Genomic DNA, 12437 nt, shown 5'->3' on the forward strand with positions numbered 1-12437 from the left:
CACCCCCGCAAGCATACAGGCACTCACACACCCCCTCTACATACACACTGGCACACCACCATGCACGCACACAACACACAACACCCCCCCTCCCCTAACGGACGATCAACTTACCTGGTCCGTTGATCCTCCGGGAGGGGACGGGATCCATGGGGGCTGCTCCGCCGACACCACACCATCAACAGAACACCGCCACGCCGAATCACAGGACGTGATTCGGTGGGCGGTGTTCTGTTGACGTGGCGGTGGAGGTGGAGCAACCTCCACTTCACCGCTGACCGCCAGTTTGGCTGATGGCGGCTCTCCGTCCGAAAAAGGATGGAGGGCTGCCAACAATCAGAATACGCTGAGCGGAAAACCGCCACCACTGGTGGTCTTCAGCACGGCGGTCCCTCGGCGGTCTTGACAAAAGACCGCTGAGGTCAAAATGACCCCCTTTTTCTTTACATTTACTAATCCACATAAGACTAGATGCAGCCCAGTCCCGATACAGGCCAATGCATAGTACCACTCATCTCTGGTTATGGTTGTGGACAAGATTAGCTAGATACTGGATCAGGAAGGGAGTTCAGCACTGATACTTTTAGATCTAATGGCCACCTTGACACCATCTCACAGAAAATCTTACTCTTTAGGGTATCAGCATTGAATACAAATACAATCCAAGTAATCCACTTAATTCGACACATTTCAAGGTCAACAAGGTCAAAGCCTGTTTTAGGTCTAGAGCTCGCCCCCCACGTCCGCAGCACCACCTTGCTGTCTCGTGCCCCTGACCCCCGCCCACGCTGCTGCTAGCGTGTTCGAGGCCCTGGTAAGCCTCACTTGACCCGTGTGCCACTTTTCGCCGTTCTGTAAGTGTTTTTTCCACTGTTTCAGCGCCTTGCCTCCTTGCGCTTCTGCTCCCTTTGTGCCTCTTCTGATTGCTGTATCCCGATTGTAATTTGTGCCATCATTGTATTTTGTGACTGTTTTTGAACTTTTGCCTTTCTGCTTGTGCCTTGTTTTTTCCTGCTTTTTCGCCCCTTGGGCGCTCCCCCTTGCCGATCTCTTCCTTGCCGCTGCCTCCCTGTGGCCCGCCCCCCTCGCGCCCCCGCACAACCAGCCTTTGCTACTCGCCCAGCGAACTCCTCGAGCCTTAACCCTGGCTCCTCCACAGCCTGCTTCCAGGCCACCCCGAAGCACACCAAAGGACCCTTCTCCTGCCGCACCTGCAACTTCACCTGCAACAGAACAACAAAGCCTGCAACAATCAACACCAACCACCTGCACTGCATCCTCCTCAACACACGCTCCACACGAAAGCACTCCATCGAGCTCTGGGACCTACTCGACACCACCACCCCAGACGTAGCCTTCCTGACCGAAACTTGGTGGAACGACTCCTCGGCCCCAGACATCGCCATCGCCATCCCTGACGGCTACAAGATCACCAGAAGAGATCGCACCAACGGAATCGGTGGAGGGATAGCCATCATCCACAAATCCACCCTCAAGATCCACACCCACACGGAAGACACCCTCAAGACAGCCGAACACCTCCATTTCCAGATCCACACGGACCCCAACACTACCCTCAGAGGAACCCTCATATACCGACCTCCAGGACCAAGAGCCCCCTTCAGTGACACCATCTCCGACCTCGCAAGCACCCACGCCCTCGCCTCTACGGACTACATCCTCCTGGGAGACCTCAACTTCCACCTGGAGAACAACAACGACGCCAACACCGCATCTCTGACCACCAACCTCTCCAACCTCGGACTCAGACAACTGGTCAACATACCCACCCACATCGCCGGTCACACCCTTGACCCACTCTTCACTGCAAGCAATCACATCTCATTCAGTCACACCTCCGAACTCCACTGGACCGACCACCACTGCGTCCATTTCACTTTCACGAAAAACACCAAACACCACCACATCCCTCTACCGCCTCACCGCCGCTGGGGAAAAGTCACCGAAGACCAACTAACCAGCACCCTCGCCATGAACCCTCCGCCCGACCCCACCGACCCGGACTCCGCCACCATCAACCTCCAACAGTGGATCCTCAACTGCGCCAACATCCTAGCACCACTCAAGAGACCCACCGTCAACCAAGAAAAGAAAAAAGCAGCCTGGTTCACAGACCAACTGATCACCTCCAAACGCAACTGTTGGTCCAAACGCAACTGCCAGAAACTCAAGAAAAAATTGACAGCCTAGCAACCCACAAGGAAGCCAACCGCAAACACCACCAACTGATCCGACTCGCCAAACGCTTCCACTTCACAGAACGCCTAAACAACAACGCACACAACAGCAAGGAACTCTTCTGCATCGTGAAGGAGCTCTCCAACCCCAACGCCAATGTCAACGACGTCCCACCATCCCAGAAACTCTGCGACGCTCTCTCCACCTTTTTTTACCAGAAAATCGCCACCATCCACGACAGCTTCAACACCACACCTCTGCCAGACCTCTCCCCAACAACCCCTCCCATGCCGACCGCCTCACCACCTGGACCCACGTAGATGATGTCGAAACCCTAAAGACCATGAACTCCATCCACTCAGGATCTCCATCGGACCCCTGCCCACATCACATCTTCAACAAAGCCAACGCCACCATCACCCCCCAACTCCGCAAGATCATCAACCTCTCCTTCAACACCGCTACCTTCCCAGACAGCTGGAAGCACGCCGATATCCAACCCCTCCTCAAGAAACCCAAGGCTGACCTCAACGACCTCAAAAACTTCCGACCGATCTCCCTCCTCCCCTTCCCAGCGAAGGTCATCGAGAAGATCGTCAACGCACAGCTCTCCCACTACCTCGAAGACAATTCCATCCTAGACCCCTCCCAATCCGGGTTCAGGCGCAAACACAGAACAGAGACTGCACTCCTCGCCGCCACAGACGACATCAGACAACGAATGGACAACGGCGAAACTTCAGCCCTGATCCTCCTAGACCTATCCGCCGCCTTCGATACGGTCTGCCACCGCACCCTACTAACTCGCCTCCACAAAGCCGGAATTCAAGACAAAGCCCTCAACAGGATCTCCTCTTTTCTCTCCGGTAGAACCCAGAGAGTCCGACTCTCACCCTTCCGCTCCAAAGCCACCAACCTCATCTGCGGCGTCCCCCAAGGCTCCTCGCTAAGCCCAACGCTGTTCAACGTATACATGGCACCCCTCGCAGACCTGGCCCATCAACACAGCCTCAGCATCCTCTCATACGCCGATGACACCCAGCTCGTCCTGTCCCTCACTAAAGATCCACACACCGCCAAAGCCAACCTCCACGAGGGTCTGAAATCCATCGCCGAATGGATGAGAAACAGCCGCCTGAAACTAAACTCCGACAAGACGGAAGTCCTCATCCTCGGTCGCTCCCCCTCGGCCTGGGACGACTCTTGGTGGCCCACCGATCTGGGCCCCCCACCCACTCCAGCCAACCATGCACGCAACCTCGGCTTCATCCTCGACTCCGCTCTCACCATGTCCAAGTAGGTCAACGCAGTCTCCTCCTCCTGTTTCAACACCCTCCGCATGCTCCGCAGAATCTTCAAGTGGATCCCGACGGAAACCAGAAAGATGGTGACCCAAGCCCTCGTCAGTAGCAGACTTGACTACGGCAACGCACTCTACACAGGCATCCCAACAAAAGACATCCAATGACTCCAACGCATCCAGAGCGCATCCGCCCGCCTGATCCTCGACATACCCCGCCGAGGCCACATCTCCCACCACCTGAAGGACCTCCACTGGCTCCCCGTGGACAAGAGGATCACATTTAAACTCCTGACCCACGCGCACAAGGCACTACATGATGCCGGACCCACCTACCTGAACAATAGACTCAACTTCTACGCTCCCTCCCGCCAACTCCGCTCTGCCAACCTATCCCTCGCCATCGTTCCCCGAATCCAGCGCTAGACCTCCGGCTGCAGATCCTTCTCCTACCTCGCCGCCAAGACCTGGAACTCACTCCCGACCTCCCTACGCCAGACCCAGGACCTCCTCACCTTCAGGAGACTCCTCAAGACATGGCTCTTCGACCGATAGCAGCTACCCCCCCCCTAGCGCCTCGAAACCCTAACGGGTACAAAGCGCGCTTTATAAATTTAATGATTGATTGAATAAGCAGGGCAAAAACCCTTTCAACAATAGCTATTATGACAAGTTTACCTGCATGTTTGAAAGTTATAGGAGCCACGCTACACAGGAAGGCCTGAGACGTACTTCCTTTGTCAGCCTAGAGTATGGCAACTGACATTGAAGTTTTCCATGTAATTGGTGTGGGTACTGCACCATGTACAATGATCCTTCTGTAAATTTAAGTAGACCAATTAGGAGTCACTCAAGTTTACCATGTTTGAAGGGTTTGAGCACATACACTTGATCCTGCACATCAGTGTCCCGGAATAAAAAACTAGAAATTCCAGTCAGCAAAAATGACCATTTAACAAGAGGCACTTTCTCACTTCTATCAGTCTAAATGCAGCGTCAAGTCAATTATACTTCATCTAATTCATTTATGTGGTACATCGTTTTTTAACTTCAGTTGATGGAGCTGCTAAAGAGAAACTTTATCTTTACTTCCATTACACTGTTTAGTTGCATGGTGGCTCTTTCGACCTTTAATTTCGTGATGGGGTACCTTCAAATATATTAGTGCTATTTACACTTGATAAGTGATTGCCAGGTTGCTAATTGTTAATGTTGCTGCTGACAAGCTTATCATCTTTTAAATAATTGATGGTCATTTTAGAATTATTAGGTGTCCAGCTGACCACTCCTTTAATCATGGTTTTGCGAGCTGGTGTGACCACTAACTCTGCCCATAAACATTGTAATTTTCTAATTTGATTAGCAGGAATGTATGTTTCTTATGTGTTTTTGTTATCCATCTGCAAAAAAAGTGACATCTTTAGATTTCCTATTGTCTATCTCCAGAGAAAGTGACATCACTCGGGGTGCCTTCATTCTTCTTTACAGGAAGTGACATCCCATCATCACTCTACACAGGAGGTGGCATCACTTAATTTCCCATCATCTATCAGCACAGCAAGTGACATCATTGGTTTCCCATCATCCATCTGCACAGGAGGTGAAATCATTGGATTACCCATCACCCATATGCACAAGAACTATTATTACTGGATTGCCCATCATCCATCAGCACAAGAAGTGGCAACATTAGATTTCTTATCATCCATCTGCACAGGAAGAAACACCACTGGTTTCCAAACAAAACTGTCTTAAAAAGAAACCAAGCAAGATGACTCATTTCTGTCATCCAGCTGCATACGAATTGGCAATACTGGCTTCCCCTTCATCCACGTTAAGCCTGACCGCTCTGTGTCAAGGTACCAAGGGGTTGAGTACAGGTTAATTTGGGGTTTGTTGTGCCTTACCCTGACAAGGTTTGTGCTTGCTGTTTGATAAGGGCTTATGCCCCAGTCAATCAACAGCCCCATTTTTCACATTGTTGATCAGAGGTGAAAATCAGAACTTGTGTTTGTGCAGTACCATATAGTAATTTGCTGTACACAATTATCCCTAGACCAATTCTAATTTTCTAAATTCTCATTGATTGATTTCTTTTTGATTTTTCCAAATTCTTCCTCTGACTACTGTGTCTGAAACCACGCCGCAAGAACGGAACTCCAGCTGGCCAACATGGATGCCTACACTGTGGCCCAGCTCAAGGAGTCCTGCAAGGAGAGAGGACTACTTGTCAAGAGCATCGCCACAAAGGTGAAGTTGCAAAAGGTGCTGAGGGCCTGGGCAGAATCTCAACAGACAGTGGTGAAAAACACAGAAGGGTATTATCTGATGGATAGACATAGAAAGGGCCTTCCTGAGATAGAGCCTGCAGCTCAGGTGCTGACTTGGCCCCTGAAGTGTATCCCCAATCAGAGAAGGGAGCAGTGCCTCATCCTGGAGCCTGTTCCCAAAGGAACAGGGGAGGGGAGAGGAAAGGTAATTCAAGATTGAGATGGCCGTACTCAGGATGGAGATATAAAACTGCCCATGGAGACAGCAAAGGGTAAGGCTGAGGCTGATACAGCCTTGGTGGAGAGGAGACTGGCCATGGAGGAAGGGGAATGGCCAATAAGTTATGTTATGGAGATCTGGACATTAGACCTAAGCAGGTGGAGTACAGCACTAATGATTTCAGCATACCCGCAGTGTCTGAAGGAGATGAGACGGTTCACATGTCCAAAGATCTGGTGCTTAACTATGTGGAAGAGGGAAACATAGACAAGTGGATTGCTGCATGTAAGGTAGCTCTAAATGTACATAAGATTCCAAAAGAACAATGGAAGGGGAGGCTTCTGGAAATATTTACCTCCAGTGGGTAGAGACATACTTCTTACCCTAGAAGTAGAGAAGCAAATCAGATATGCCCCCACTGAAAGCCGTCCTTGTCACCAGGTTTGGACACACCCTAGAGAAATACAGCATCAGGGACAGCCAGAAGATGCAGAATCAATCTATGGTGGACTTCGTTAATTATGCCAGCAAGGCAATGAACGGTTGAGTGTGGGTCAAAAAAGTTAGTTACTACAGGGGGTTGTACAATCTAATTTTGGGAGAACACATGGTCAGTATTTATTTTACAGAGCTGCACCAGCACCTAGATGAAAGCAAGCTGACTTATTCCAGGAAGATTGCTGAGGAGGCAGACATCTAGGTCAGTACCACAATGTCAAGAAGGTACCTGGGGGTGACTCCAAGAAACGTGATTCAGGCTCCCCCCAGCACAGGGAGGAGGAAATTAAAGATGAGCGAGACATGTTCCAAAGTAAGTCCAGGAGAAAGAGTTCCCATGCCTCTTCCGAGGGACAGCCGGGTGGTTCTGGTGGGTGGTGGCCACATTTCGACCCACTGCTTTGAGTGCTCTCACTTAGTACACAAGCAAGTGGACACATCTGTCCAAATAAACCAACCACAATGCATGGAAGTTAAACTCTGGAAACACTGAGTTACTGGTCTTTGGCCAAAGTATTATAATTTGGTCAGACAGTTGTTAGACAAGTGAGTTCAGGACCCCTCTACTGCTTGTAGCAGGTATGGAAGAACCTAGGGGTTTAGCTGGATGATTAGTCATCAGGTGAACAAACAGGGGGTCATTACGACTCTGGCAGCCGGCGGTATGTTGGCGGTAACACCGCCAACCGGCTGGCGGTGTTCCGCCAGCTATTATGACCGTGGCGGAAAAGCCACGGCCATACCGCCGGCCCCTCCACTTTACCGCCAGGATTCCGCCTGGCGGTCATAATCCCCAGGGCAGCGGTGCAGTCCCCGACCGCCGGCCTGTCCATGGCGGTACACACCCCATGGAAAGGCCGGCGGTAAGGGGACTTGGGGTGCCCCTGGTGGCCCCTGCACTTGGCATGGGCAGTGCAGGGGCCCCCAGGCATAGCCCCGTCGCGCATTTCACTGCCCGAATTTTTGGGCAGTGAAATGCGCGACGGGTGCTACTGCACCCGCTGCACATCAGCATTGCCGCCGGCTCTATTACAAGCCGGGTGCAATGTTGATGTGACATTTCCGCTGGGCCAGCGGACGGTAACACTGTTACCGTCCGCTGGCCCAGCGGAAATGTCATAATAGGGAGACATGAATCCCGCCGGCAATGGCAGTATTCTGTCTCCCGCGGCCTCGGCGGTCTTTTGAAAAGACCGCCGAGGTCGTAATGACCCCCATAGTGTCCACCAACAAAAATGTTGAAGAAAATCTTTCCTTCATTCCCGTGCAAATGTCGAAAGTTGGTTACCCAAGAACTAATTTTGTCAAGAATTGACTTCTGTGTTAGTCTTTACGTAGGTATTTCAAATGTTCATGAGAAAACTACAAATATTACAAAATGTAAGTAATCTGACTCATCTTCAGGCTCCGGATACAAGATTAGGTATCAGCCTAGAGGCAGAAGCACCATTGGCTCCCTGTAGAGAAAAGAATCATGTTTAAATTGCTCTGCTTGAATCATCAAGCAGTTTACAAGCGAGGGGCTCTGAATCTGCAGGAAAACATCCACAAATACAATCCAAGTCATCTACTTAAGTCACCCCAATATTGTAATTTGACACATCCTAATTTCAATAAGTCTTAGTGTTGAGGACAGGGTTTCAAATGTTTAGCAAGAAAGTAATGAAATCTGAAAGCACTGAACTCTGAAGGAAATTATTTTTCATCTCTCATTGGGGAAAACACTTAGGTGGTCATTACAACCTCGGCAGTCTTTTTACAAGACCGCCGAGAAACCGCCGTGCGGAAGACCGCCAGTAGTGGCGGTTTGCCGCTCGCCGTATTATGACTGTTGGCAGCTCTCCGTCCTTTTTACGATGGAGAGCTGCCAACAGCCATACTGGCGGGCGGCGGGGAAGTAGAGGTTGCTCCACCTCCACCGCCACGCCAACAGAACACCGCCCACCGAATCACGTCCTGTGATTTGCCGTGACGGTTTTCTGTTGGCGGTGTGGTGTCGGTGGAGCAGCCCCCATGGCTCCCGTCCCCTCCCGGAGGATTGACAGAACAGGTAAGTCGATTGTCCGTTAGGGAAGGGGGTGGGGGGTGTTGTGTGTTGTGTGGGGTGCATGGGGGTGTGCGTCTGTGTATGTAGAGGGGGTGTGTGAGTGCGTGTATGCTTGCAGGGGTGTTGCGTGTTTTGGGAATGAGTGCGTGTATGTCTGTTGGTATGTCTGTATGGATGTGTGTGTGTATGTTTGCATGTGGGTGTGTGTGTATGACTGTGTGTGTGTATGTTGGCATGTATGTCGGTGTGTGTGTGAGTTATGTGATGTTGGGGGTCGGGTTGGGGAGGGGTGCCCTGCCACCTTTGGGGGGTGGCAGGGGTGGTGGGGGGGGTGTAGGGGAGTGATTCGGGTATGGGGTGGGGGAGACCCCTATCAGTGCCAGTAAAGGAATTCCCTGGCACTGATAGTGCTTACCGCCATGGATTTCATGGTGGTTTCAAACCGCATGAAATCCATGGTGGTCAGCAGGGTCCAAATACCGCCGGCGGTATAGTGACGGCCGCCAGGATGGAGACCCAGGTCTCCAGCCCGGCGGGCGGATCGGAGAACCGGAGGGTGACCATGGCGGTAACCCCCATGGTCATAATTCCACAAAGTAAGACCGCCAGCCTGTTGGCGGTCTTACCGCCGCTTCTCCGCCTTCCGCCAGGGTCATAATGACCCCCTTAATCTATCAATAAGGAGAGTGGAATGTTGTAATATTCATTAGCTACAGTGTCAATTGTGCTAATTAAGATAAGGTAAGATAAGATAAGATAAGTAAGATAGGATAAGATAAGATAAGACACGACAAGATAAGTGGGATAAGAAGATAAGATAAGATAAGTAAGATAGGATACGATAAGATAAGACAAGATGAGCTAAGTGGGATAAAATAAGATAAGCTAGGTTAGGATAAAATAAGATAAGATAATATAAGATAAGACTATGAGGACCTTACCAGTCCTCACTGTGCTGGTAAACCCTGTCCAACCCAGACAAACACCTGTGTGGACCAGCATGCTAAGGGGTATGCCCACAATATTTTGTTTAGGTACTTTCAAGCGAGTGGATAAAAAAACTGAAAGCACAGTTATAATTGCTTTGGATCACTCTATAAATTGCCCCTATATCTAACCACATGTGTGGTTAGAATAGTAAATACACAGTCCAATATGGATAATAGTGGGTCCTCATAAATAAAAGTAGGAAAACTGTGTGTACATTGCGACTTTCAGGATATGGTGTGATGTGAGGAGCCTGTAATTAAGATACAGTAGCACACAAGCACAATTGTACCCTACATGTTTATAAAAATTTACGCCAGAAATAATATTGTTTCTTTGCTTAGAATCAACTTTTTTGTTTTTTGATTTTGAAGGCAGGCGTAAAGGGATTAGTCAGGATTTTGATATACTTCTCCAGAGCCCAAGACCAGACATACAGCATCTCGACCTTTATTCATCAAGCACCATATATGCAGCATTGTCATGGTTACAATTGTTCTTCAAAACCATTTGTCATTAGTACTTTCTTTTAATGTTCCACTGAAGACATCTATTTGGATATGTTACAATGATAGGCATTGCTTCATGTTTAAAACTCAGTAACAAATATCCTCTCCTTTTCTAGTTCAGAACAGTTTCTCCTAGAAACGTAATTTGTGCACTTGAACTCAGTCGCAACATATATGCAGATTCTCACCATAGTCACTTTATGTGGATGACCTACTTATTTACCTCATAATTTACCTCAGAATATATACTACAGGGCTGAATGCACTGTAACTGATATAACTGAATTTGGTGGAAGCTGGGATTAAGACAATCAAAGGGGTCCCACATGGAAACACCAATGCTATTTTAACTTCTATGAATGGGAACGTCACATGTTCTATAATATGGTGGTCTAGGTACACCACACTGACTGATGACATAACAGGAAATAACACAAATGCCTTGACACTTTAATTTCCTTCAAGAGATCTGTAAAGTTTGGGAAAGCTCTACCTATATTCCTAATGGACAGAATTGCAACAGGAAAGGTTACACTGTCACATTTTTTATATTAAGTTGCTATTTTACCAGTGGTGCAGAATGTACAGCAAGTCAGGGAACTGGATGTGATTTTGCTTGCTTTAGTATGACTTTGACAGGCATTGAGCAGCTTCACACAAACTCCATTTTCCGCCATGTCCGAAGGTTTCCAACTATGGGTCATATTATAGAGCTACCTAGTGCCAGATGTATCAAAGGCTTGAATGGCCCTTGTGTCATCCAAGGTGAAATAAGGGAAATACAAGCCCTTAAGAGAGTTTTACTATGCCTCGCAGAGCCACCTTGCATGACTCAGCATGTCATAGTAGATCTAGAATAATGCAAGGCAGCACAAGTTACTGCCTTGCATTACTCTGCCTGGGGAAGGCAGTCAATGGGTGGAGCATGGATGCTCTCATGCATCCACCCATGGGTTGTGGTGCATTCCCAGATATACTTACACTAGTCAATATCGGCTTGCATCAAAATGGAAAGCCTTGCCAGGTGAGGCATAACAAGGATAAATATCTTTATTTTACCTCATAATTGCCCTTTTCTACCTGTACTGCATTCTGGAACACACATAGAAAGAGGGAAATACCTTGAAGTATTGGTTTATACAGGTAAATATGCCCTCTTGCACAAAAACAATTCTGCCTACAATGGAGGTGCCCTTGCACCATGGTGCATTAGTACTAGACTGCAGTGCCCCAAATTACAGTGCACTGTCTGATATTTCTCAGAACCTACAACACCAAGAATGAATGTGTGATGCTTGGTCTTCAAGATGGGGAACTTGTTATCATATTTATCACCATGAAGAAATGCTCAGACAAGACTTCTGCTTTGTAGAATATGTAAAATTGCTGTGGAATTAGATGTTTGAAGAGAACTAACACAAGGGCAGAATATACTCTGAGCATCCCTGTACAATATTTGTTGGGAATGGAAAGACATGATTCCTCACATCAGACAGTAAAATGAATGGTAGCAAGAAGCAGAGTTTGACACAGTTGGTAAGCTTTTGAAGCTTTATGAATTTGAAATAATTAAGTACTTGCATGAATTAGTCCAGAATGATGGCAATGGTGTAGGGCAGTTCTTGGCTTACAGGAAAATAGTAAGGATGTTGAGGGTGACATGGGAATGGAGGGGCTGGGACTACCAAAACATTTTCATTTTAGCTTTTGAAGTCCTAATAATGAATTATGTTGGAATCTTTTGATGGAGGTGCTAGCCCTGCATTAATGCATGCCTCTATGCCTGATTCCAGCTTAAATCCAGTACTTCTCACCTCCACTGACCTTCAGTGATTAAATGAATCATTGTACTGCGTATAATTGTTAACCAATACCCAAAATATAAATTACATATGAGCAATAAATAGTCAGAGAATATTCCTCAATGTTGAAGACACTCTGTTGAAAATGCACAGAGTGAATTTAGAAAGAATAAACAAGAGAAAGCACTATAATAAACAAAAAGAAGAAAATTATAACTTCCTGGACCACTTTAAAGACAATAGTTAATTAATGACGAAATAAGTAACCAAAAAAGAAAAATAGAGATTGGAAGTGTTCCTTCTCTATAATGTAAAATGGCTATCATCATACTTTTTTAAACAGATAATTTTCTTGATTTCAAAATTCTTGTCCCTTATTGCCTTGTGATGCAAATTAGAAAGAACAGGTGGATTTCTCTCTTTCCAACATCACCCAATTAGTAGTCTGCCAATCCAAGTTGACAAGCACATCAACATCTTCTACTTTTTATCCCTAATAATAATATCAGTTTCTCTTGCACCTTTTATTTGGTAGTGATTGGTAAAGTGATTTTGCTCTCTCCCTTAACATGGTACACTTGGAGTACACCTGATTGGCACATTTA

Source organism: Pleurodeles waltl, chromosome 4_1 (assembly GCF_031143425.1).
Source record: "Pleurodeles waltl isolate 20211129_DDA chromosome 4_1, aPleWal1.hap1.20221129, whole genome shotgun sequence".
NCBI lineage: Eukaryota > Metazoa > Chordata > Amphibia > Caudata > Salamandridae > Pleurodeles > Pleurodeles waltl.